This window comes from Pelodiscus sinensis, chromosome 21 (genome assembly GCF_052426305.1).
Source record: "Pelodiscus sinensis isolate ZL-2025 chromosome 21, ASM5242630v1, whole genome shotgun sequence".
Taxonomy (NCBI): Eukaryota; Metazoa; Chordata; order Testudines; family Trionychidae; genus Pelodiscus; species Pelodiscus sinensis.
This window is the reverse complement of record NC_143072.1, coordinates 2,716,428-2,742,344: the sequence shown is the minus strand read 5'-3', so window position 1 is coordinate 2,742,344 and position 25,917 is coordinate 2,716,428. Positions and strand designations below refer to the sequence as shown.

The 25,917-nt window shown below is 46.7% G+C and overlaps 1 long non-coding RNA gene across 1 annotated transcript; it reads left to right on the top strand.

Moving 5' to 3' along the window:
* Positions 1-7,104: 7,104 nt before the first annotated feature.
* On the top strand, positions 7,105-23,973 carry LOC142819200 (uncharacterized). The gene is made up of 3 exons (XR_012897001.2): positions 7,105-8,241; positions 9,717-9,860; positions 23,570-23,973. It is a non-coding gene; the product is annotated as an uncharacterized LOC142819200 (long non-coding RNA).
* Positions 23,974-25,917: the final 1,944 nt, after the last annotated feature.

The following is a 25,917-nucleotide window of genomic DNA, read 5'->3' as shown; positions in this document are numbered from 1 at the left end:
AATTATCCCTCATTGCTTTCACTTTCTGTTGAAGCTGCGGTAAACGTTGTGGAGTGTCTATAATCCCTAGGCCACAATGACACACAAACCATTCATAATGTGGTCTCTCAAAGATACTGCAGGAAGTTGTCTATTCGGTTGCCGAGTTTTCAGTGATACATGAACGTCAGCTAACTAGACCTCAGAGCGGGCCCTGGGGGCAGGGAAGAGGAAATACATCACTTTATTTGCTAGCTAGGAAAAGCGAGGCTTAGTGAGAGAGAGGTTAAGTGACTTCCACACAACCCATCGAGGGATTCCTTGATGGAGCCAGTTGTGTCTAGATCTCAGATCTCTGCTTTATACTATATATATATTTATATATATTTCATGCTAAAATTCGACACTTTACACTTAAGTTTGAATAAAGACTCTAATTATCTTACCCATTACAAAGATAGCTTCCTCAGTTATCACCTCTAATATCATTAGCTCACAGACATTTACCTCCCCCCCATCCCCCTTCTGTTCTGAAATTTGATTTGTCCTTTTCATATGTGTTCATTTTTTTTAATTGTATCCTTTGGTATATATGGTTGTGACAATTTTCTTCCACTATTTGATCTGAGGAAGTGTGTCTGGCCCACGAAAGCTCATCACCTAATAAACCATCTTGTTAGTCTTTAAAGTGCTACGTAGTCCTGTTTTTTGTTTCTGCTGTATACCAGTGTTTCTTAACCTTTTTTTTAAATAAAGTAACTCTTTTTCAAACAAAAAAAAAGTACCCCCAGTAACTGCAGTTTTCAGATACACATATTTTTTTTCTACCATTGCAACACATTTGTTTAAACAACTTAATTGTAGCCAGGCGGGTGATGAATTTTTGGGTGTAAAAAGTACAAAAATAATAAAACGCTGTGAAACTTACAACAAAAATGCCGTTCTCCAAATTTTAGTTGAGGTGATGTACCCCCCAGACGTCTCTCGAGTACCCCTCAGGGTACTCGTTCCACTAGCTGAGAAACACTGCTTTAGATCACCGAACAACACTGCCCGCAGGATGAGAAGGGGAATGGGGCTGAGTAGTTATTTGAACAATATTCCTAGCCATTCGTTTTAGGGTTTTATTTCCTTACTGATAATTAATTGAAGCATTTCCGTCCGAATGGAAGGAAACAGGGAGGAAATGGTTTGTGTGTTTTATTCACTTATTGGGTATTTGTTTAATGGCGTTTACCATTGCTGGAAATAGAACTTGATTGCACGTTTTTGCGTACCAAAGCCAGTTTGTACTGTGACTGACGTGGCAGTTCCTTGGACACCACAACACCCCGTCTTTCCTGTGCAATAATTTTCTTGTCTTTCCCTTTCCTCCCCAGCTTGGCTTCCTGACATTAGTACAATGTGTCCTGCTGTCCGTTGTACTGCTGCGGCCTCGCTGCATGGATGTCAGAACCCACCGGTAGAGCTGGTGTGTCAGTGCCAAAGGAAAAGGTTATTCTGCCGTGGCTTATTCCCCTTGGCTGTGTCTACATTGGCATCCCTTTCCAGAAAAGGGATGCTAATGAGACACTTCGGAATTGCAAATCCGCGAGGGATTTAAATATCCCCTGCGGCATTTGCATTTACATGGCTGCCGCTTTTTTCCGGCTCGGGGTTTTTGTCGGAGAAAAGCGCCAGTCTAGACGCGATTTTCTGGAAAATAAGCCCTTTTCCGGAGGATCCCTTATTCCTACTTGAAAGTAGGAATAAGGGATCCTCCGGAAAAGGGCTTATTTTCCAGAAAATCGCGTCTAGACTGGCGCTTTTCTCCGACAAAAACCCCGAGCCGGAAAAAAGCAGCAGCCATGTAAAGGCAAATGCCAATGCCATGGGGGATATTTAAATCCTCCGCGGATTTGCAATTCCGAAGTGTCTCATTAGCATCCCTTTTCCAGAAAGGGATGCCAATGTAGACACAGCCAAACTTGTGTTTATTCCCTTTCTTACCACCCCATCATTCAGATGGCATATCCATCCAGACTTCTTGCCTCTGCACCATCGGGTTGACCATCATGTGAAGTATCTGCATTGGCTGGGAATAGTACCAGCTGAGTGTGTACAAAACCTGTGACGGTGTTTCCACTAGATTTCACGCTGCCACTTTCACCATTCAGAGTCTGATCCTGCAGTGAGTAGTAAGCAGAGAGCCAAGGTAGGTGCAAAGTACCTTGGGTGGGGGGAGTTCTTTGAAGGATTGGGGGGTTTGTTTGGGGGCCTTAGTGAGCCTTCCGATTTCTCTTTTTCTGCTAAGTTCAGCAAAACTGACTAGCTTTGCACTGAGAACACAATTGCATTCAAAGCTGTCTTATTGCCCAGAATGAGCCTGCTTTTGATGCCTTGGAAATATGAAGGTGTCAAAGAGTATGTGGGGGTCATAAGTTACGTCAATAGATCCACTGTAGTAACAATGTCCCAAGCCCTATCTAGCATTTTTACTAGCCTCCGTTTCTCCTGGTGCCATTACCCAAAAGTCTGTGCATGTGCAGCCACTTGCAGAGAATGTAAGCACTTCTGCTTTTAGTTACAATCAGGAAGTTCTGAAACAAAATGAAAGAAAATTTTTTGATTATTTTTAACTGAACTTTAAAAAAAACCTAAAACTTTCAGCTTCAGTTCAGGCTCCAGAGGGAAGATTCAGGTTAATTCTTTATCTGAACTTGTTCCTGAAACCTTCCCTCAGCATAGATCTGACACGGGTGTATTTCCTAAACTGAAACACCAGAACATCTCAGGGGTGTCTGGAATGGTGCTTGTATCTACCACATTCTGCCTTCCTCTGTCAGGGCGTAGGCAAAAGCAGCCTTCACTGATTTCAGAAAGCAGTGGGCCTTCGTGACAGCTGGGCTGAGAAGAAACAACGGATTTAGTTTTGTAGCAATGAGGAATAGGGTTACCAGGTAGCTTCAGAAAAAATACTGGATACACTTGAGTGGGGTGGGGGCGGGGCGACCAGCCAGGAAGGAAGTGGGGCTGGCTGGGAGGAGGCGGGGATGGGAAGCAGGGCTGGAGGCAGGGAGGTTCGGGGGCAGCGGGGCTCACCGGGGGAGATCGGGGTGAGGGGGGAAGAATCGGCCAGCGGGGAACAGGACTGACCCGGGCACAAGAAGATCCCAGGACTCACTCTGTCCCACACACGGTCCCGGCGAAGCACGAGCGAGTCCGGCTACAGCTCCACAACACGCTTGACCAGGGCTCAGGAGCACGGACAGGGCTTCTCCTCCTCCCCAAGGCGTCACGCCTACGTCAGATGCAACCAGAGGCTCCCAGCACCGATCGCGCCCCGCCTCCCAGCCACGTGCCCCTCCCCCCACCAGGCTTCCGTTGGGCACCCAGCTGGAAAACGATTGCACACGTCTGGTATTTTCTGAATGTTTTTACCGGACAGAGGGCCCAAAAACCGGACTGTCTGGTGCAATACCAGACACCTGGCAACCCTAATGAGGAATGATTGGGCCAATGATGAAAGCAGCCCAGGATTCAATTCCTTGCTCTGACACAGGCACCCTGTGGGACTGTTGCCAAGTCCCACAGGGACAAACTTTTACGCATATTTTGAGGCCTGAGAATGCAGGCGACTGGTGAGATTTCCAGAAGAGGAAATAGCGTTGCCAGGTATCCGGTACTGAACCGGGCAGTCCAGTATTTTTGCCTCCTGTCTGGTAAAAAAAAATTTTTTCAGAAAATACTGGACATCTAAAATGTCTGGTACTTTCTGATTTTTTTTTTCCCAGCCAGGAGGCGAAAATCCCAGGTGCTTACTGGGTTCAGCAGGGGTGTGTCTAAACCATCGATGGAGCCATGTGGATTTGTTTGTTTGGCAAAGGGAAATGAAGCAGTGATTTAAATAATCGCGGCTTCATTTAAATTTAAATGGCTGCCGCGCTGAGCCGACAAACAACTGATCAGCTGTTTGTCGGCTCAGCGAGCTAGTCTGGACGCTCCCGCTGAAAGCCCTTTATCGACCTGAAAGCCCTTTATCGACCTCCCTGCTATGCCTCGTAGGATGAGGTTTACCGGGGAGGTCGATAAAGGGTTTTCATGTCAGCAGGGGAGCGTCCAGACTAGCGCGCTGAGCCAACAAATAGCTGATCAGCTGTTTGTCGGCTCTGCGCGGCAGCCATTTAAATTTAAATAAAGCCACGATTATTTAAACGGTGGCTTCATTTCCCTTTGCCAAACAAACAAATCCACATGGCTCCGTCGACGGAGCCATGTAGTTTAGATGTACCCCAGAGGAGCAGTTCAGGCCGGTGCAGGGAGACAAGATGACAGGCAGCTGCTGGCAGCCTGTTAAAGCCAAAAAGCCTCAAAAGTAAAGTGTTAAAGGGACTATGCGGGGCTTTTTAGGGGTTTTTGTTGTTGCTGTTTGTTGTTTTGCTTAACAACTCTTGGGGTCCTCTTTTTTTTTTTCTCGGTATATTTTTCAGAAACCATCTGGCAACCGTCAGAGGAAATACTTCTGAGAGTCCAGATCTTTATAGGCATTTAGGCGTTGCTATGCTCAGTGTTGCAATGTCTAACTGATTCCTCAGCCTGAGTCTTATCTTCCAAAGGGATTTAGGCACATAGTTGACAGGCAATGTGATTTTTGGCTCCCATGTCCTAAATCCCTTTGGAAAAATGAAATGTTAGCTCCCAAATGAGTTGGGCATGGCAACACAGAGAGGAGGAATGTCTATATATATCTGGGCCAAGGTGCCCACCTGCATCTAAGTCTAAATTTCTTTGAAAATCTGGCCCTTACCTTCTCTCTGCCTCAGTTCCCCATCTGTAACATGGGGATAAGACTGCCTGCTTCCCGGGATGGTAGTGAGGATAAACACACTCGAGTGTGAGGCACTCCAATACTAAAGTGCTGATGGTCATACAAGTACAATAAATGGACAATGCTGTTTCCCCTCTTCTTCTCTAGTGGCTGGCCCATGGAAAGGAAAGGATATACAACCATTGCTCACTATTTAAGATCTCTTTTAGATCAAATAGAAGAAGCAGCTTGTGGGTTTTAGAGCAGAAGGATCCGGGGCCTGAGTCCTCAGCAAAGTTGGGTCTGGTGATTTATTTTCTTCTTGGTGGTTCTTGGTGTCTTCCATGGATTTGTTTAAACTTAGAGGCTGTGTCTAGACTGGCCAGTTTTTCCGGAAAATCAGCCACTTTTCTGGAAAAACTTGCCAGCTGTCTACACTGGCCGCTTGAATTTCCGCAAAAGCACTGACGATCTCATGTAAGATTGTCAGCGTTCTTGCGGAAATACTATGCTGCTCCCGTTCGGGCAAAAGTTCTTTTGCGCAAAACTTTTGCGCAAAAGAGCCAGTGTAGACAGCCCAGATTTGTTTTCCGCAAAAAAGCCCCAATCGCGAAAATGGCGATCGAGGCTTTTTTGTGGAAAAGCGCATCTAGATTGGCCACGGACGCTTTTCCACAAAAAGTGCTTTTGCGGAAAAGCGTCCGTGCCAATCTAGATGCTCTTTTCTGAAAATGCTTTTAACGGAAAACTTTTCAGTTAAAAGCATTTGCGGAAAATCATGCCAATCTAGGCGTAGCCAGAGTGTCTTCACGCAGCAATTGGGTAGCCTGCAGGCATTAGCACCTACAGCCAGCAGCTGCAAGGCAAGAGGAATGGTGGGATGGTGTGCAGGTAATTATCCCGAGCCTTGGCCTGTACCACTGTGTGGTGTTTTAGATGCTGCTTGTACTTATTAGAACTGGGAGCACTGGCTGTTGGGAATCTGGAAGCACAGGAAACAGGAAGGAGGGGGGAGGAGATGGGCCAGGCCTGAGTGAGAGCTACAGAGGGGAGCAGCAGCAGCTTTGTAAAGAGGTTTCACCCTTGGTAAATAAAGGCCTGTTGAAGTGGGTTACTACCTGGCTTGCATGATACAACGCACTGTGGCCACATTGCTGTTTTAGGTGCTGCTTGTGCTCAAGACTGTGAGTAAGCAGGGGTGGGCAATCGTTGTTGTGGGGGGGACCACTCAATGAATTTTGGTACGTGGCCCTGGGCAGCTCCACCCCTGCAAGGAGTGGAACCTGGGGCGGAAGCAGCAGAACTGGGGACGGGCCTCACCCCAGAGATGTCTGGGGCTGGAGGCTTTGAATTAAAAACACAGCAAAGGGATCGCGGCTCCTGGCCCTGCCACAACCGTGTTGCCTGCCAGCCGCTTGGGGTTACTGCAGCTATTTCAAGGGCTCCCAGGCACAGTGCTATCCCAGCAGGGGGCTGGAGCCGCATGCCCTGCTGCCAGGCAATGCAGTAGCAGTGGAGCCATGAGCTGTAAGCCATTTAAATTGCTGCTATTTAAAGGGCTTGCAGTTCCAGCCCCTGTTGGGGTAGCACCAGGAGCCATTTAAATATGCAGACAAGGGGGATCCAGGAGATATAGTATATTTAGATTTTCAGAAAGCCTCTGACAAGGTCCCTCACCAAAGGCTCTTGTGTAAATGCCATGGCCATGGGATAGGAGGGAGGGTCCTTTCATGGATTGAGAACTGGTTAAAAGACAGGAAACAGAGGGTAGGAATAAATGGTAAATTTTCAGAATGGAGAGGGGTAACTAGTCCTGGGACCAATCCTGTTCAACTTATTCATAAATGATCGGAGAAAGGGGTAAGCACTGAGGTAGTAAAGTTTGCGGATGATACCAAACTATTTAGGATAGTCAAGACAGAAGCAGACTGTGAGGGACTCCAGAAGATCTCACCAAACTGAGTGATTGGGCAACAAAATAGCAAATGAAATTTAATGTGGATAAGTGTAAAGTAATGCACATCAGGAAAAATAACCCCAACTATAGGTACAGTATGATGGGGGCTAATTTGGCTACGACAAATCAGGAAAGAGATCTTGGAGTTATCGTGGACAGTTCTCTGAAAACTTCCACACAGTGTGCAGGGGCGGTCAAAAAGGCAAATAGGATGCTAGGAATTATTAAGAAAGGGATAGAAAATAAGACACAGAATATCTTACTGCCTCTGTATAAATCCATGATACGCCCACATCTTGAATACTGTGTACAGATGTGGTCTCCTCACCTCAAAAAAGATGTTTTGGCTTTGGAAAGGGTTCAGAAAAGGGCAACTAAAATAATTAGGGGTTTGGAACGGGTCCCGTATGAGGAGAGGTTAAAGCGACTGGGACTTTTCAGTTTAGAAAAGAGGAGACTGAGGGGGGATATGATAGAGGTACATAAAATCATGAGTGGTGTGGAGAGGGCGAATAAAGAAAAGTTATTTATTAGTTCCCATAATAGAAGAACTAGAGGACACCAAATGAAGTTAATGGGTAGCAGGTTTAAAACTAATAAAAGAAAGTTCTTCTTCACACAGCGTGTAGTCAACCTGTGGAACTCCTTGCCAGAGGAGGCTGTGAATGCTAGGACTATAACAGAGTTTACAGAGAAGCTAGATAATTTCATGGAGGTTAGGTCCATAAAAGGTTATTAGCCAGGGGATAGAAATGGTGTCCCTGGCCTCTGTTTGTCAGCGGCTGGAGAAGGATGGCAGGAGACAAATCACTTGATCATTGTCTTCGGTCCACCCTCTCTGGGGCACCTGGTGCTGGCCACTGTCGGCAGACAGGCTACTGGGCTAGATGGACCTTTGGTCTGACCCAGTACGGCTGTTCTTATGTTCTTAAATAGGAGCATGGAAATTTGGTGGCACAGGCAGCAGGATATAAATAGAAAGAGACCAGATGCAGTCCATGGGCCGGGTAAGTGTTAAGCTGGATCTGGCCCCCAAGCTACATCTTTCGCAGCCCTGGCATGTACATCTAGCAGGGAATCATGTCTCTCAGCTTCGGTCTAGTCATACCTTCAGAAAGATGCTAATGTCCATAGGAGAGAACTCTAGAGGCGGGGCGGGGAATAAGCCCCACCGTTCCATTCTGCAAAATTCTTACCTGCTGTTCTTGGACTTGGGTCAAAAACATTTCAGCGTCCTTGCTGCATACTGACATGAAATGTTTTTTAAAAGTGATGTATTACTCTCCACAGGGGAACCCAAGCAAAGGTTTATGCAGATAGTCCAGAGACGTTGCAAAGCTGTGACCCACAAAAGGTTGTGTGATGAATAAACGTATGATCTAGACGGTGCTTGGTCCTGCCGTGAGGGCAGGGGACTGGACTCGATGACTCTCGAGGTCCCTTCCAGCCGTAATGTTCTATTTTAACTCTGCCAGAGCAAACTCATCTAGTGCAAGGATTGTGACAGTACAGAACAGTGGTAGCTAAAAAGAGCCTTTTGGTGCATACGGCCGGTTATTTTAGAGCCCTCCCCTCAGGAGCCCTGTGTTCTGTTCCTAGCTTTGCCACTGACTGGCTGAGCAGTCTTGGGCAAGTCCCATCACTGCCCTGTTCCTCAGTTTCCTTATCTGTAAAAGGGAGATTGGCTGACCTTCCTTTTATAAAGTGGCTTGCGACCTATGGCTGGAAAGGTCAATGTGAAGAATTATCACTAGACTAGGAAGTCTACTCTTATTAAATATTAAAACAGTCTCGAGAAATGGGAATATTGCAACAGAAATGTTAATGGAAGATAGCAGAGACATTCCAAGTGACATCTAACATCCCCTTTGCAAGATACTGGTGTGTGTTCATGCTCTGTTAGATCACCCACTGTGACGAGACTGCTGCATTAGAGACTAGGGAATCCATTCATTTGCTTTCCTGTTTCAATAGAAAAGTTATGCGACAACCCAACCGGGCAAACATGCTTTATATTAAATGCATTAGCTGGAAAGGGTTACACTCTATTCCTGAACATTGTCTCCTCTCTATGTAGATAACTCAGGACGGGGTTAATGCTGTAAAGTGGGATGGAGATAAAGACCAGTTGCCTTCTCTCCATGAAACTTAAGAATATCTGGCTTTGGGTGCAGTCCGTCCCAGTTGCATTTGCTCGTTGGTAGTATATCGATTGGTCGTGCCTGTCCATGATGATGTAGTGGAGGGGGGTGACTCCATCACGAGCCACGAAAGTACCCCAACCTTCTGCTTGATAGGATGATGGAAGGTGTATTAGAGTCCCTCTCCACGCTGGGGGTAGGCTCAAGGATCTGAGCCCCAGCTAGTGATCAGGTGTCATTTTCAAAAGTGACTATGTGATTTAGGAGCTTATGTCCCAATTTTAAATGGGACTGGTATTTTTTTTTCAGTGCTTGAATTTTGGATCCCTTTAGGAGGCCAGGTTTTTGGTTTTTTCCCAGAGCCTGGGTGCTGATACCTCCACAATGTCTGAAGTAGGGAACTCAAAATCACTATTCACTTTTGAAAATCTTGGCCCATGTCCCATTTTCAAAAGTGACTTAGACATTTAGGAGCCTAAGCTTCATTGAGAGGCAACAGGACTGAAGGCATTTTTGAAAATGCAACTTAAGCATTTACATGATGTGGGGCCCTTTGAAAATCTTACTTGAGGTGATTAAGAGAATAATTAACTAAATGTCCAAGAATCTTCATTTTAAAGTGATTCCCTGGACAGTGCTGTGCAAGGCTTTCAATGTGGCCTGTCAGCCAAAAATGAGAAAACCTAGCAACAATTACATTGTTTTCTATATTTGCATCACTTAAGTATTAGCAGAAATGATGAGACACTGTGGAGCTGGCAGTAAATTTGTTACTGATGCCATCTGTAAGAGCCGCCCACTCATGATGCTAAAATTAAATTTACTTAACTGTTTGTTTTACGTTTCTATGCAGGGCTGACTCCCCAGCTAGCAGAGCCTACACCAGAAGAACATGGATCATTGCTGAAACCATGCAGAATGACAGTCCTGCTGGAAAGAGTATCATAGTCATGCACCAAAATGGATATTTCTTTTCATGCCTTTCTCACCAAAGATGGTAGGGTACCTGTCCTGCTCTTCGGTTCATTCATTGTTTCTCTTCCTTTGAATATTCCCAGGTGCACACAGTGTCATGCAGACTTTTTCCTGGAGTTGTCCATCTTCTGTTAACAGCATGCAGAAGTGCAGCTCTCATGACTTGTGATAGAGGACTTAGGGACTTAACTCCCATTGTCTTATAATGGGAGTTAGGTGCTTAATCTGCACAGACCCTTTGGTAAGTCCAGCTATCTGCATTGGCACCTTTTAGGTTCTTAAATATTTTGGTAAATCCAGCCTTTGTTTTACTAGAAGACTTAGGTCCAGGGGTCATGTGGTGATGTGAGAATCTGAGCTTTCATTTGAAAAAGAACATGAGTTCTTAGCCTTCCTGCTTGCATAAAAAAATGTGATCCTAGCGCACCTGTAACCAGAAAGCAAATAAAGGGAATTTAAAATGGAATATTATTTGTAAAATCATGTCAATTGCATGATTTTAGGGACCTGATTTAGGATTTTTGAACGTTTGAAGTTTGAAATAAGGCGTCTGGTGTAGTCAGAGTAGGAAAAAAAATCCATACTGAATTAAATATCCTGTTGGGATCTACACTGGTGGTATAAGGCATATAGCACAGAGCTGTATTATCTTCAGTTATGCCCAAAATGGACTCTCCTAGTATGTAAATTGTGCATATTATACGTATTGTCTAGTGGGTGTATAGTGAGACATGCACTGAGTAACGGCAAGATGCTGGTTTTCCGCTGTCAAATAGTGAGCAAGGGATTGGTTTATCTTTTAGTCCATCTGGTGATGGTTAGGACAAATTAAAACACCCCTCTTGGATGCTTTAAGACAAACACACTAATGCTGAAACTGGGGAAGTCAGATTCCTGGGAGATAACTCAAAGGCACAGTTGATTCCAACACACCTAAGTGTCCAGGCTGAGAAACGGATGTGTAGGGCAGGTTGGGAAAGCTGGTCTCTCTGATGTGTACATTCAGTAACACAAGCACAGTCACTAGGCAGGCAATTTAATTATGGATGTTAAATATCGGTTAATTGACTAGTCGATTAACCTCATGAATTCTTATCGGTTAGTCAACTACTCTATAGGCCCTGGGGGCGGGGCCAACAGCCAGTGCCCTCCAGCCCCACTCCCGAGGAGCCCCCTGCCATTCTGCACTGCTGCCTCTGTGTCAGAGGCAGCAGCGCAGAATGTCAGGTAGGAGCTGGTCCATGAGGGGAGACAGTTTAAAAACCAGCTCCCCTCATGGATCAGCTGCCTGTTGTCCTGCACTGTGGCCTCTGATAGAGAGGGAGCAGCACAAGTTGGTAGCAGCCCCTGTCCGGAGAGGGAGGGGGGCCTGAGCTCCTGGACCCGGCATGAGCCGAAACTGAGCCAGGCTGCCTGCCCGCCTGCCTCCTAATACACTTTAGATGCAGAGCCACAGTGGGGGTAGGTCCCGGGCTCAGTGTGAGCCAGGATTGATCCCGGCTGCTGGCCAGCCCTCTAAAAAAATTATTGGCAATGGGAAGGGGGGGAATGCATTAACCTATAAGCTTTTACTTATCGGTTAATTGACGACACTATTACATCCCTACTATTAATGAGGGATGCACTTCAGTCTTCAGTATTACCAGCCTCAGATATTCAAATATCACAAGCCTGACTTCTAAATATTGTGAGATGAGCTGAAAATGAGGGTTTTTTTAAAAAAAAAGTTGGGTTCTTTCTCTTTACCTTTCAGCTTTTTGAGCCCTTAGTGCATTTGCTTCCTGTCTCTTTGTTCTGTTTGTCCAGCACCTAGCACAATGGGGTCTTGGCCTGGGCTGTGTCTGCGCCCTCTAGGCACTGTGATGATGCAAATCATAAGCCTAATCTTCAAGCTTCATGCTGCAGTCACGATGGCTAGAATCTTGCTTTTTATTTTTTTCAAATGAAAGCCAGGGTTCTCATGCAGGAGGATGACTGCAGCAGCTGAGGCTTTTAGAAAAACAATGAAAACTGTGAAAGTCACAATCAAATCAGGAGAGCTGGGAACGCGGAGTCTGTCAGCTGCCTTCATTGCTTGCAGAGTTCAGGCGCATTGCAAGGTCGTCCGTTGTACTTGCATGCAGAGTATTTCATGGGAATGCATCGTGCGTCACCTCCGACATCCTGAGCATCTGGCTCTCTTGTAGGCCGTCGTTGGAGCTGCAAGTATTCCATGCCCCTATCTCAGGTTTGGGAGAGGAAAATGAGCAAATCTATTGTACCTTGCACATCCTGGAGGCTTTATAAGACTCTAACTGGGGACACCATATTCTGTGCAAAATGGGCACAGCCTCCGTTCTGATCCCATCCACCCTAGAGAGTGGGGGTTCAGGTATTACAAGGGGAGCAAAAATGTTACATTTCAGCTAGAACTGGGGAGGTGGCAAATAAAATGGGATCATTGTTCTGTGGGATTCCTATGCAATCCCTGGTTCTACCCTCCTCAGCCACTCTTCAGGCAGCAGATCCACACTTTTCAAACCACCAACTACGCCTCTGCTGGGAAGGGAAGTTAGGGACGTATCCTTGGTTTTGTTCCCTTCCCACCTTGTTTGCTGTGGGTCACTTTTGGTTAAAAAAAAGAATGATGCTCAGAGATACTGACAAACCAACCCCAATCCCCAGCCCAAACAGCCTTTCCTGAAGTGAGCCAGACCTGGGGGGAGCCCAGGCTAATTTGACAATATGTTTAGGGAAGAGCAATGTTGCTTGACGTGGTGCTATATGGACATGGTTGCATCCCATGCGGGAAATAGGTTGAATAGGGTGGGTCCCAGTGTGGATCCTTGTGGGACACCACTAGTTATCTCTCTCCGCTCTGAAAATGGACCATTTATTCCTACCCTTTGTTTCCTGTCTTTTAACCAGTTATCAGTCCATGAGAGAACCTTCCATCTTATCTCATGACAACTTACTTTACTGAAGAGCCTTTGGTCAGGGACCTTGTCAAAGGCTTTCTGGAAATCTAAGTACACTGTATCCACTGGATCCCCTTGTCCACATGTTTGATGACCCCTTCAGAGAACTCTAGTAAGGCTTGATTTCCATTTACAGAAACCGTGTTGACTTTTCCCCAACAAATTATGTTCATCTCTGTGTCTGACAATTCTGTTCTTTTAATTAATTTGTCCAGTACTGATGTTAGAAAATCATGTGCATTCTCTTCTCTATCTGTAGTGGCCTGTTTGTCCCCGACCCTCTCATTTTTTTCATCAATCCATGAGCTGCAAGCTGCAGGTAAGCTGCATTGCTGATTATTACATGTGAATGAATAGGGCATATCCCACATCCAGGTTTAAGAGCCATCCCTGCCATCTGCTAGGGTGGAGAGGTTAAAGTAGCCACCATGTCATGGCTCTCTGCTGAGACTGACAATGTAGGGCCGATCCGCAGCGGGGTGAACTGGCATGGCTCTGATTTCCAGCAGCTGTGGGTCTGGGCTGTGATGTGTGTCCGTGGTCAAGTGATGTCTTCGAAATGGTTTACAGGGCTTCCTCACTATAAGTCGCCCCAATATACATCCGTTCCACGCTAAGGAAAAATTCCTTGCTTTAAGTTGTTTCGCTGTAAGTCCAAGTTTTTTGGAACATATCTTGGACTTACAGTGAGGCTGGCCTGTATTATTTTAGAATGACTGCCGTTTAACTCGTGCCCAGTGACAGAGGTGATATGAAACCGGCAGGTGGATTTCATACAGATGTTTTGCCTACAAAGGTCAGAATTGAAGTTTTAAAAAATATCTGGTGATTCTGGATGCTGAACCCTAGACACTTTAACACAGTGTTTCTCAGTCAGTGGTACAAGTACCCTTGGGGATCCTCGAGAGAAGCTCGTCACCACAACTGAAATTTGGAGAAAACTGAATTTTTATTGTAAGTTTTACAGCACTTTATTATTTTTGTACTTTTTACACCCAAAAATGTCATCACCCGCCTGGCTATGATGAAGTTGTTTAAACAAATGTGCTGCAATGGTAGAAAAAAATTGTATTGGTCTGAAAACTGTAGTTACTGGGGGTACTTATTTTTGGTTTGAAAAAGGGTTACTTTATTAAAAAAAAGGTTAAGAAACACTGGTAGAAAGCAAAGCTCTGAGATCTAGAAACACCTGCTAAGTCTGACTCCATCAAGGAATCCCATCTGCAAGGGTTAGCCCACATGGCCGTAGGTACCTGCGCCTCCGCAGGTATGGGGGTTGCAGCCAATGGGAGCTGCGAGCGCCCAGCGGCGCAGGGAAATATAGCGGCAGGGGCTAACCCAGGGCCACTGCCACCATTTTAATGCCCACCCCTGACCAAGAGAGAGGCGAGTTGCAGGCTGGAGCTTGCCATGGTGCCAGCTACCAGACTGGGTAACTGGCTCCCTGGCCCAAGCCTTTCCCCCGGCCCTTGGCAGCACTGGAGTGGGGTGAGGTGGGGGGGGAAGGCCCCCCACAGACAGGGGAGGGCTGAGAAAAGGCCCCTGCCACACCACAAAGGAGCCACAGTCCAGCCCCCCAGCACCAAGAGACTGCCCAATGCGCCCGCCCTCTGGCTGGCCTGTCCACCCCGGGGTACGTCTACACTACAGCACTAATTCGAACTAACTTAATTCGAATTAGTTAATTTGAACTAAGCTAATTCGAACTAGTGCATCTAGACCTAAAAACTAGTTTGAATAAGCATTTTGCTAATTCGAACTAGCATGTCCACATTGAGTGGACCCTGAACCAAAGTTAAGGCTGGCCGGAAGCAGTGCCGGCAGGGCATCAGATTAGGACTTAGAGCGTGGAGCTGCTGCCTCAGGCTAGCCGAGGGCTGTGCTTAAAGGGACCCGACCCCACCCCAGACAGACAGTTCTCAGGGGTGCCCCGCTTGCAAAACAGTCCTGGCTTGGAGTGCCCGGAGTGCGCACAGGCGGAACATCACAGCACTCGGCCATCAGCCCGGCTGCACTTGCCGCAGGCTGCCATCCGGGGGGGAGGGGTCAATCGGGGGGCTGCAGGAGAGCTTCCACCCCGAGGAGCCCGCAGAGCCACCCCAGTCCTCCTCATTGGGGGCTCGTACCCCATTCCTCCCTCACCTCCTTCCACTTACCCATCCCTAGCCCCCCTTCCTGATGTACCAAATGAAGGACATGTGTGGTCAAAAATAGAAACTCTCTTTATTTAACAAAACTGGGGGAGACTGGGAAAAGGAGGTGGGAGAGGGGAAGAGAGAGGGTGGGAGAGGGGAGGGCAACTAAAATGATCAGGTGTTTGGAACAGGTCCCATATGAAGAGAGGCTAAAGAGACTGGGACTTTTCAGTTTAAAAAAGAGGAGACTGATAGAGATCTATAAAACATGAGTGGTGTGGAGAGGGTGCATAAAGAAAAGTTCTTCATTAGTTCCCATAATAGAAGGACTAGAGGACACCAAATGAAATGAATAGGTAGCAGGCTTCAAACTAATAACAAAGTTCTTCTTCACAAAGCAAATATTCAACCTGTGGAACTCCTTGCTACAGGAGGCTGTGAAGGCTAGAACTAGAACAGAGTTTAAAGAGAAGTTAGATAAAGTCATGGAGGTTAGGTCCATGGAGTGCTATTAGCCAGGGGGTAGGAACGGTGTCCCTGGCCTCTGTTTGTGGAAGGCTGGAGATGGATGGCACGAGACAAATGGCTTGGTCATTGTCTTCAGTCCATCCCCTCCAGGGTTCCTAGTGTTGGCCGCTGTCGGCAGACAGGCTACTGAGCTAGATGGACCTTTGGTCTGACCCAGTACGGCCATTCTAAGCTCAGGGCTCAGGGTCGGGGGTCTCACTCGACCACCTTGATTTTCATGCAAACCTGTTCCTGGGTGGCCAGGCTGGCAGCTATCCTACCCTAGACGGCCACTTTCCTGTGCCTAGTGCGGAGGTCATGGATGTTGGAGGCTTCCTCCCAAACCTGGATGAGGTCCACGATGTCCGCACTAGACCAGGCGGGCACCCGCCTCTTGCGGCCCCGGGCAGGCTCCCGGGAGCCACCAGCCTGGTCCCGGGAAGAGGGGGAGGGCTGGGTGGCAGCGGGTGGCTGGCTCGTGCCGTGCCAGGTGCAGGGTCTGCTGGCTGGGTTCTGGCAGGCTTGCACCTGGCACAGGTACCGTAGCCAGCCCGTGCCCCTTTAAGGGCTCTGGGGCCGGGAGGGGGGCAGACGAGTTTCCCTGGTGGTGCCCAGAGTGGCCACCAGGGCAAGCTGGGGAGGGCTAGCCTCCCACTAGTTCGAATTAAATGGCTACACAGCCCTTAATTCGAACTAGGCTTAGTCCTCGTAGAATGAGGTTTACCTAGTTCGAATTAAGCGCTCCACTAATTCGAATTAAGTTCGAACTAGCGGTTTGTATGTGTAGCGCCTATTGAAGTTAATTCGAACTAACGTCTGTTAGTTCGAATTAACTTTGTAGTGTAGACATACCCCCACAGACCACGGATCAGTGGCAGGGCCAGCTTAGTTTGTCCTCTCCTCCGCCAATTCTTCCCCACCCTGGCCTGGCCTCCCTGGGGACAAGCCACTGGGTAGGGTGCCACCCTGGGCCGCCCCTCCCCTTCCCCTGAGCTTTCCCTCCTTCTAATGCCTTCCCTCAATTTCTGTATCCTCACGCCTTCCCTGAGCACTCCTTCCCCCCCACACACCCTGATTCCTGCACCCCCAAGCCTTCAGCCTCCTGCCCCGAACCCCCCACATCCTCAGAGCCATGCCCTGACTCCTGCCCTCTCCACACTGCCAGCCCCGTGCTCTGAGGGACCCAGGCAATGCAGGACAATTCTTCTAGTTAAAGAAAAAGCAGATCCATCTACTGATTTTAGTTACAGATCATTTCCATTTTGATGCTGGGGGAGGGGCTTCTTTTGATTTGGAATTTGTACAGCACCTAACACAATGGGATCCTAGCTCGTGAGTGGGCTTCTACGTCCTACCACAGGGTTCTTGTTCTGAAGACTTTTAGAATCGAATCCAAAGCCTGTCGTGGCCAATGGAGGTCTTTCTACTGTCTTAGTAGAGGAGGCCAATAGGTATCAAGGGACATATTTACAAAGGACATCGAGCTTGAGAATTACTATCCCTAAGGCGGCATGAGCATCTGCGGGGAAACATGACTTCACTGACCCATCTCTCTAAGGGTATGTCTACACTACCACCCTAGTTCGAACTAGGGTGGTTAATGTAGGCAACCGAAGTTGCAACTGAAGCCTGGGATTTGAATTTCCCGGGCTTCATTTGCATCTCACCGGGCGCCGCCATTTTTAAATCCCCGCTAGTTCGGACTCCGTGCCCGCGGCTACACGCGGCATGGAGTAAGTAGTTCGGATTAGGCTTCCTATTCTGAACTACTGGTACACCTCATTCCACGAGGAGTAACGGTAGTTCGGAATAGGAAGCCTAATCTGAACTACCTACTCCGTGCCGTGTGTAGACATACCCTAATATGGGTGGCTGGGTATCCCCCTAATTTCACATCGTCCTAGATCTAGAAGACTGTGAAGACATTTAGTTACCATGGGCCGCTTTCAGACCTGAACCCATGAAAAGCTCTAAAGTCTGTCACCAGCCCTCTGAGCCACCGAGGTTCCCCGCTGTTTTGAAGCAACCACTAGATAAAAATTCCTCCCCCACTTAAAATCCATAAAAGGGTTCCTATAATCTGTAGGGCCAGGCCTGTGGGCATTGAAAGAGTCCTTTATGAAGACAGCCTGTCTGTCTTTTCTTGTTTGCCCCACCCCCTGACTATAATCAATCCTGGATCCAAAGTTGTTCTTGTTGATACGGTTAATATGTCCACAGTCCTATGGACAGGTTTTCCTACGTCAATATAAAATAAACATCCTCCCCTAGAGGGGACTAGAAGTGCAGTTTGGCTGAGTTGTACTTTTGCCTGGGGGCTTCCCTTCCTCGGGACAGAGGTTGTTTTGCAGGTTTATCTGGTTGTGTGCTGCTCCGTACACAAGCATGAGAAAGAGGAAGGAAGCCGCCACTACTGGGCCTGATACCTGGTTAAAAATAGCAGTGCTCAGTCGGCCGGGGATCCCGTGTCTGCTAAAGGTCACTTCTCTAAGCCCTGCAGATGAAAATAAGCCATTGAGCTTCCCGTTAGGATTCATTTGTGATGGGTTTGCCAATGGCAAAGAACCCTCCACAAACTCTGTTTAATGCCAGGCAAGATTTTACTTGCATTCCTCCCCCTCTTCTTTCCATCTTATTCCGGGCATCCTTTCTCAGGGCCAGACTGAGAGAGCCAATGAAGGTCACGCTGCATTGATAGCACCTTTCTCTGACATGGGCTACGTCTAGACTGCAAGCCTCTTTCGAAAAAGAGCGTCTAGACTGCAAGCAGAACTTTCGAAAAAGCAAGCCGCTTTTTTGAAAGCGAGCACCCAAGCAGTCGGGATGCTCTCTTTCGAAAAAGCCCTGTTTGCAGTCAAGAACACCTTTTTTTGAAAGAGCACTTTTGAAAAAAGGCGTTCTTCCTCGTGAAATGAGGAGTACCGCCATAGAAAGAAAAGCCGCGTTCTTTCGATTTAATTTCGAAAGAACGCGGCTGTAGTCTAGACGCAGCCATGGAGATCATAGAATTATAGAGCTGGAAGAGACCTTAGGAGGTCAGCAAGTCCAATCCCCTGTCCAAGGCAGGACCAATCCAATAGGGCTCATGGAGAAATAAGGCCTTACTCTCAGGAGTAAGGACATTGTGTCATTCTTTCCTTGTACTTGGTGGTGGTCTATCTGTATCCATCTGTTTTCTTTTGTCTGATACTTTCATTGTAAGTCCTCTCGGGGCAGGGACTATGTACAGCACATAGTCAAGTGGGTGCACTGATCCATGACTGGGGCTCTTAGCTCTTCTGATAATACTACTAAATAATAAGATTGCAAACTGACCTTTACCAGGCTGGAGGTCTGGGGACCGTCCTTACATCTCTAACGGTGTAGCCGCCAACTGGTGCTAGTGAGTTTCCTCTGAGTGTTCATAGGTAGGGTTCGTCTCTGGTGGGAGCGGCTCGGGGCAGGTTCAGCCTCCAGACCATACAGCTTCGCCGAGTAGTAGGTAGAGCTCAGAGAACAGGACTGTCTGTTCCTGGCCCCATATGCTTCCTCGGGCTTTGAATTGCTCACAGCTCCCTGAACTCACAGCTCAGAGCAGGCGCGTGCATGGAGAGGAATTGCACGCAAGTTAACCCGGTCTCGGTGAGCACTCACGTGCTGGTTTGCCCTAATATTTTGAAGGAAGAGTGCTGGGCGGCCAAACTCCTTTCTTCTAAGGACTCCATTTTATTTCCTCAGGGATATGCCCACTTCTCTCCCCAGCAAACGCTTCCTTTCCCCTCTCCAGTGGAGTTCTGCTCCGGAGGCCTGGGCTGACAGCAATCAGCAGAGGAACTTCCTCATGACAAACATCACATGGCTGGGCACAGAGGAGGGGGAAGAGTGGGTGAAAGAAGGGAGTAAGAGATGGGCCAGGAAGAGGACAGCTCAAGCAGCATTTACCGTTCAATCTCTTATTAGTCATCACCGGCAGAGACTAGCACGTCTAAGTAACCAGGAGAGAGTGAATCACTTGGAGCTAAACACTTCCAATCCCACCCCCCCAACATTCCAAACTTTCCAAACCGGGAAAGGCAGCTTGGAAAAAAAGCCCACATTGAAATGGCAAAAAATAACATTGAGAAGTGGTTATCCAATGTAGCTTTCCAGCACCTGAGGGCCATGCTAGTTCCTTCCTTTCACTGTGGCTCATGGACAGCCCTTCACAAAATTAAAAACAGGACAGTGTTTGAATCAATAGCTGGATGCGGAGCCTTGAAAACTAGTCAATTTAGTGTGTGATTTACTCCTGGAACATAAGAACGGCCAGACTGAGTCAGACCAAAGGTCTATCTAGCCCAGTATCCTGTCTGCCCACAGTGGCCAATTCCAGATGCCCCACAGGGAGGGAACCCAACAGGTAATCCCCATGTCATCCCTCTCCTGTCACCCATTTACAGACAAACAGAATTGTTCAAGCTGTTATTAGTCATCACAGGCGGAGTCTAGCGACTGTGTAAGGCTCGTTCCTAGTAGGCAGCATTGATATCCCCAAAAGAAGCAAGCCTTGGCACTCATTGGCCAACGGCAGGCTAGCTGTTGGCAAACTCAGTGGAGAAGTCAAGAATGGCATGGACAATGGAGACTGACTCACGCTCTCCAGCAGCGATGGGTCATGTCTGCCTGGCCTAGGCCCAAGGCCAGCTTGCACTATGGTTGTTCTTGCTGGCTAGACAATTTGTTGGGCAGCTACAGGATGGCAATTTCCAGTGTTCTGTGGAGCAGACAGTGTCTCCAGGCTCTGCTCCCTACTCAACAACATACCCTAGTTGTTAAACGAGCTGTCACGTGGGTGGAAATCGGGTAACTATTGCATTTTATTAATAGCAGCAGAACTGACTTAAATGGAGCCTGCGTGTTGTGTAGTCTTGCCTTAATCTTTGTATTCATGCCTGTCAGCGTGAAAGAAGCTATTTGTATATATGTTCATGCATATGCAACTGCACTTCAGCATGTGCTGTGAGTATCATTGTGGCCCCCTGGGGCTTCCAAAGTTGAGTAGCCCTAGTTGTGAGCAGAACAGAGATTCTCTGGATCTTCTTGGGAAGCCTGAATGATTCATGTGATTTGCTTAAAACCAAATCTATTTTCCATTTTTGCTTGCACTTGGTTGTGTGTCTGACTTCTTAGACTCAGCGCGAGGTGCTAATTTGACCACCCTGATAACTTAAGACACGCTTTTCCCATCGGACGAGCACAGAGGGGGCAGAAAAACACCTTTCCAGTCCCTAAGCTAAATGCAGCATTTCTCCTGCCCCTTTCCGCTGTCCAGTCTGCAGCGAAAAAAACACCAGAGGAAAGAACTGCCGCATGAACACTCTTTCTTCCAGGTGTTTTGAACCAGTACAACTGAACGTTGAAACCAATGTCACAATGTTCCCACAGCGTGGCTGTTGATATAGTGATAGAGATGTAGCCGTGTTAGTCTGGGGTAGTTGAAGCAAAATGCAGGACAATGTAGCACTTTAAAGACTAACAAGATGGTTTATTAGATGATGATGAGCTTTCGTGGGCCAGACCCACTTCAAAGCTCATCATCTAATAAACCATCTTGTTAGTCTTTAAAGTGCTACATTGTCCTGCATTTTGCTGTTGATATATTGTGCTAATATTGAAAGACATTGAAACAAAGTCCAAACAATTTGCCCAATATAGGTCTGGTCTCATAAACAGGCACTCCTGAGCCCATTGCTGCTGGGGAAACGGCAGTAAGTTTACAAACTCACTAGAGCCCTAGTCAAATCCAGCGCCTTTGAGCTTTGCCATTGGAAACAACGGCCCACACTGGTGTGATTGTTCTAGTTACAGTGGGGAAATGTCCTTGCAAAGGCTGAAAGGGAATTAGTTGGTGTCCTGCTTAACAGAGGAAGGGAGTGACACTTAGGACCTGGTTTGTAAAGATGAAGCCAGGTGTTCTGTGGGAAGGAAGTCTGCATTTACAGCTAACAAGTATAAAGCTGGGGAAGGAAGATAAGCAGGGAATTTTGTAATATACGGCCTTGGCCCAGTAAACATGGCAAGACCGCCACTGGCCTGCCATCTGATTCCTTATAAACTGAATATTTGCTTTCCTGGGCTCTGATTCGGCAAATGCTTATATGCATGCTCTTATTTTAAGCACCTTCCTAGCCTCATTGACTTCAGTGGGCCTATTCCCGCTACAACTTAAACATGCACATAAGTGTTTGCAGGATTGGGGCCTTAGTCATCCTCACCCCCAGCTACCTTCATGACCTTTTCTTTCCCTCTGTTTCCATAGCCCCAGCTGTGTGAAACAATCTTTTCTCCTGTTGTCCTGTGAATGCTGTGATTTCCTATACCTTTTATAAACACATGATGGCTACGTCTAGACTGGCATGATTTTCCGCAAATGCTTTTAACGGAAAAGTTTTCCGTTAAAAGCATTTGTGGAAAAGAGCGTCTAGATTGGCACGGATGCTTTTCCGCAAAAGCACTTTTTGCGGAAAAGCGTCCGTGCCAATCTAGATGCGCTTTTGCGCAAAAAAAGCCCCAATCGCCATTTTCGCCATCGGGGCTTTTCTGCCCAAAACAAATCGGAGCTGTCTACACTGGCCCTTTTGTGCAAAAGCTTTGTGCAAAAGGACTTTTGCCCAAACGGGAGCAGCATAGTAGTTCTGCAAGAAGCACTGATTTCAGACAGTAGGAAGTCAGTGTTCTTGTGGAAATTCAAGCGGCCAGTGTAGACAGCTGGCAAGTTTTTCTGCAAAAGTAGCTGAATTTAATTACTCTGAGCCATGATAAAACAGCATTATTTGTGGTTAGCTATGTAGCGTTCTGACTTCCTGGGAGAGCCATGAGCAGAATGGGAGGAGTGCACGTTGGAGGTATATGCATGTGCACACGCGCTCCTGATTTCGTAGGGAGCAGCTAGAACAGGGCTACTCAATACACAGCCCGTGGGCTGCATGCAGCCCGCAGCCCACAGCCCATTTGTGTGTGGCCCACAGTGCGGTTTGCGTTTACATGGGGCTCAACACACGGCCTGCGGGTGGGATCCTTTGAACATGGCCACCACTGGGAACACGCTTCACAACGGCGAGTCAATATAATGGTCTTCTGTTGAGATGAGTTTTAGTAGTTACATTCCTGGACTGTCATTGCTCATTAAAAGTGCAGTCACATGGGTGGAAATTGAGTAACTATTGCATTTTATTAATAGCAGCAGAACTGACTTAAATGGGGCCGGTGTGTGGTGTAGTCTTGCCTTAATCTTTGTATTCATGCCCGTCAGCGTGAAAGAAAAGCTCTTTGCATATATTTGCATGTACATGCAACCACATTTCTGTTGCAGCCCTCGGCACGTGTTGTGTGTATCATTGTGGCCCCTGGGACTTCCAAAGTTGAGTAGCCCTGAGCTATAAAATATGGCTTGAAAAAGGGAGCCGACTTACTAAGGGACTTTCCTGCTTCCATTGATTCCAGTGGGTGCAGAATGAGGCCAATACATAGGGACAAGGGCCAATTGGGATCATTTTCTATCCCAAGGGTAATATTTTATATTGTTAAAATAGTCCTTTTTGATTCTGAAGGATTTTGGATCAAACTCCTGTGAAACAGGCTTGATCCAAACTCTCTCAGCATGCTGGACATATATTAGGGGTGCGTCTAGACTGGCAAGATTTTGTGCAAAAGCCAGCTGTCTACACTGGCCGCTTGAATTTGCGCAAGAGCACTGATGTTCTAATGTAAGAATTCAGGGCTTCTTGCACAAAAACTTTGACGCTCCCGCTCAGGAATAAGCCCTCTTGTACAAAAATACTTGCTCAAGAGGGCCAGTGTAGACAGGCACCTTCATTTTTTGCGCAAGAAAGCCCAATGGCTAAAATGGCCATCAGAGCTTTCTTGCGCAAAAGCGCGTCTATACTGGGCACGGATGCTTTTGTGCAAAAGCACTTTTTGTGCCAAAGCATCCGTGCCAATCTAGACGCTCTTTTGCGGAAATACTTTTAACGGAAAAACTTTTCTGTTAAAAGTATTTCCGCAAAATCATGCCAGTCTAGACTCAGCCCTGAAGTAAAATCCTAGCCCTGAATCTGGATGGTATAATGTTTAGTCACGCCTCAGACTTTCAGTTCAGATATTTTTCTCTGCAGGAAAAGCAATGTCAAAGCTGAAGAGGAAAAAGAGCCTTTTCTTAAAGTCTATAATAACATGGGAGGCGATTGACTGCCCGTGCACTGGGGGAGGACGGTTGCATGTGTGACACGCTCACGCTGAGAGAAAAGGGTAAGTGAACAAATGACACATGCATGGAGCAATCGCAGGAAATGGGAATGCCGCTGCCAGCTTACTAATAATCACGTCATCCTGTGTTGTAGTCTAACAGCAAGCAGCAGGGCCAGGAGCTTGTCTGATTCCAGTCTTGGACTGAAATAGGTTGCAGCTGGTTTTACCCTGCGTTGTCTTATGACCAAGAATGAGGTGCCTTGGCAGCTGAAGAGATTCCCACCTCCTGGGACTAGCCCCTTCTCCAGAATGAAGTAGCTATGGATATTTTCCCCTCTCCCTCAGCTAGACAGAACTGCTGCTTTGTAAACAATTTCAAAGGAGAAGATGGGGAGGTTTTATGAATTCTCTTTCTGCTCAAGAGGCTGATATGAAGTGTGGTGTGTGTGTGTGTGTGGGGGGGGGGGTTAGCTTTATAGAATCACAGAACACTAGAACTGAGGGGACCTTGAGAATATAAAGTCTAGTCCCCTGCCTTCATGGCAGGACCAAGCACCATCTAGATCATCCCTGACAGATGTCTGTCTAACCTGCTCCTAAACATCTCCAGCGATGGAGATTCCACAACCTCCCTGGGCAATTTATTCCAGTGTTTAGCCACCCTGACAGGATGTTTTTCCTAGTGTCCAACCTAAACCTCCCTTGCTGCAGTTTAAGCCCATTGCTTCTTGTCTTTTTTGTGTCTTGCAGTTTAAACTTTTAATTTACAAGCTAAGAATCTAGTCCTGCATTTCTTACTTTCTCCCCACTGCCTTTTGAATTCAGTGGAAACATGAGTTGAGCGAGGACTGTAGAATTAAGCCTTAAAAGTATGTCCCAGGAGACAATTATCTGGGCGAGAGAATGAGTTACAGTAAAACAAAAGTCTGCTGAATCTTTCTTCATCCCTCAAACCAGATTTTTTTTGCTGACATCCCTTGATGTTTGGTTAACTTTTTATTTTATTCCTTGTCCTACTACATCCATGTTTTCTCTGCAGCAGCACAGGTGCCAGAATAGGGATGGAATAGGCAGTTCTCCTAGTTTTCTCAACAAGTATTACTTTCTTCCCAATTTAGGGAAACAAAGGTAGAGTCCTGTGTGGATAAATAATTTGTATCTGCATCTGATTTGGGATTCACAGATATGGTCTGTGGCTATAAAGCAGATATCTGTCGGTCTTCAGGGCTGTAAAAATAGGGACAACAGCCCAATCTTATGAAAATTGTATTGTCCTTGGGGGCAAGGACTGCAGTTTCTGTCCAAAGAGTCTTAGTAGTCTTTCCATGGACTTCAGTGGGCTTGGATCAGTTTCTGTGCCTGATTCTCTTCTTAAATGTTTTTTTTAACTAGGAGAACTCTGACTTCAGTAGAATTATTCCTGATTTACTCTCCATATAACAAAGGTCAGAATCAGGCCCTCATGTAACATTCTTGGCCTTTAATGCATCCCAGTGCATTGTCAGTATTTAACAAACTAGTATTCCCCCTTTATTATTACCCGAGGCTGTCTCTTTATATCACAGTCATCACCCTGGTTTCGGTGTCTAAATTATAAGTGGGTTTTTTTCAAAACTTTTTATTTCCTATTTCTTTGTAATAAGTATTTTAAGTTTCTGTACTTTCCGCTTTTGATTGTTTTTAAAGTGATTATTGTGGGGAAGCCAAGTCAAATAAGTGAGGCTTGCATTTTGTTCTGAAGGCAGCAAGATTCATGGCTGGTCTGATGTGTTCCAGAAGGGAATCCCCTACTACTGGGCCAGCTGCCGAGAAAGCTCTGTCTCCCATGCTCACAGGTCTCGCCCTTGTGGCAGGCTGTTCCAGCAGAATGCAGCTGTCTTTAACCAGCTGTTAGGCTGGTATCTGCTGCAAGAGTGTCGAGTTTAACTTGGAATTACTGTTTTATGGCTGGTTTTACAACTAACGTGGTTTCCACATTGGCCATTGCTGAAATGACTAATTTACTGCTTAAGGTTGCTAATTACATTTACTTTTGATGAATTATTAGTAGGGCTGGTAGTGCTGCCCGCAATTAAGATTGCCATAAGGAAACCCTGTGTTCGGTTGTGTATAACTTTGCCAAACTTCAACCATTTGGGCTGAAAATTTTACATGCTGCGTGCCTGCCTCGGGTTGTTTGGGAAAGTTTCAGCCAAAAGAGTCAGGTGTTTGAGACCATTGTTTTACCCTTTAAAAAAAATCTGGCAGCTTTTCCTTTAAGCTGCTCTAGTGCATG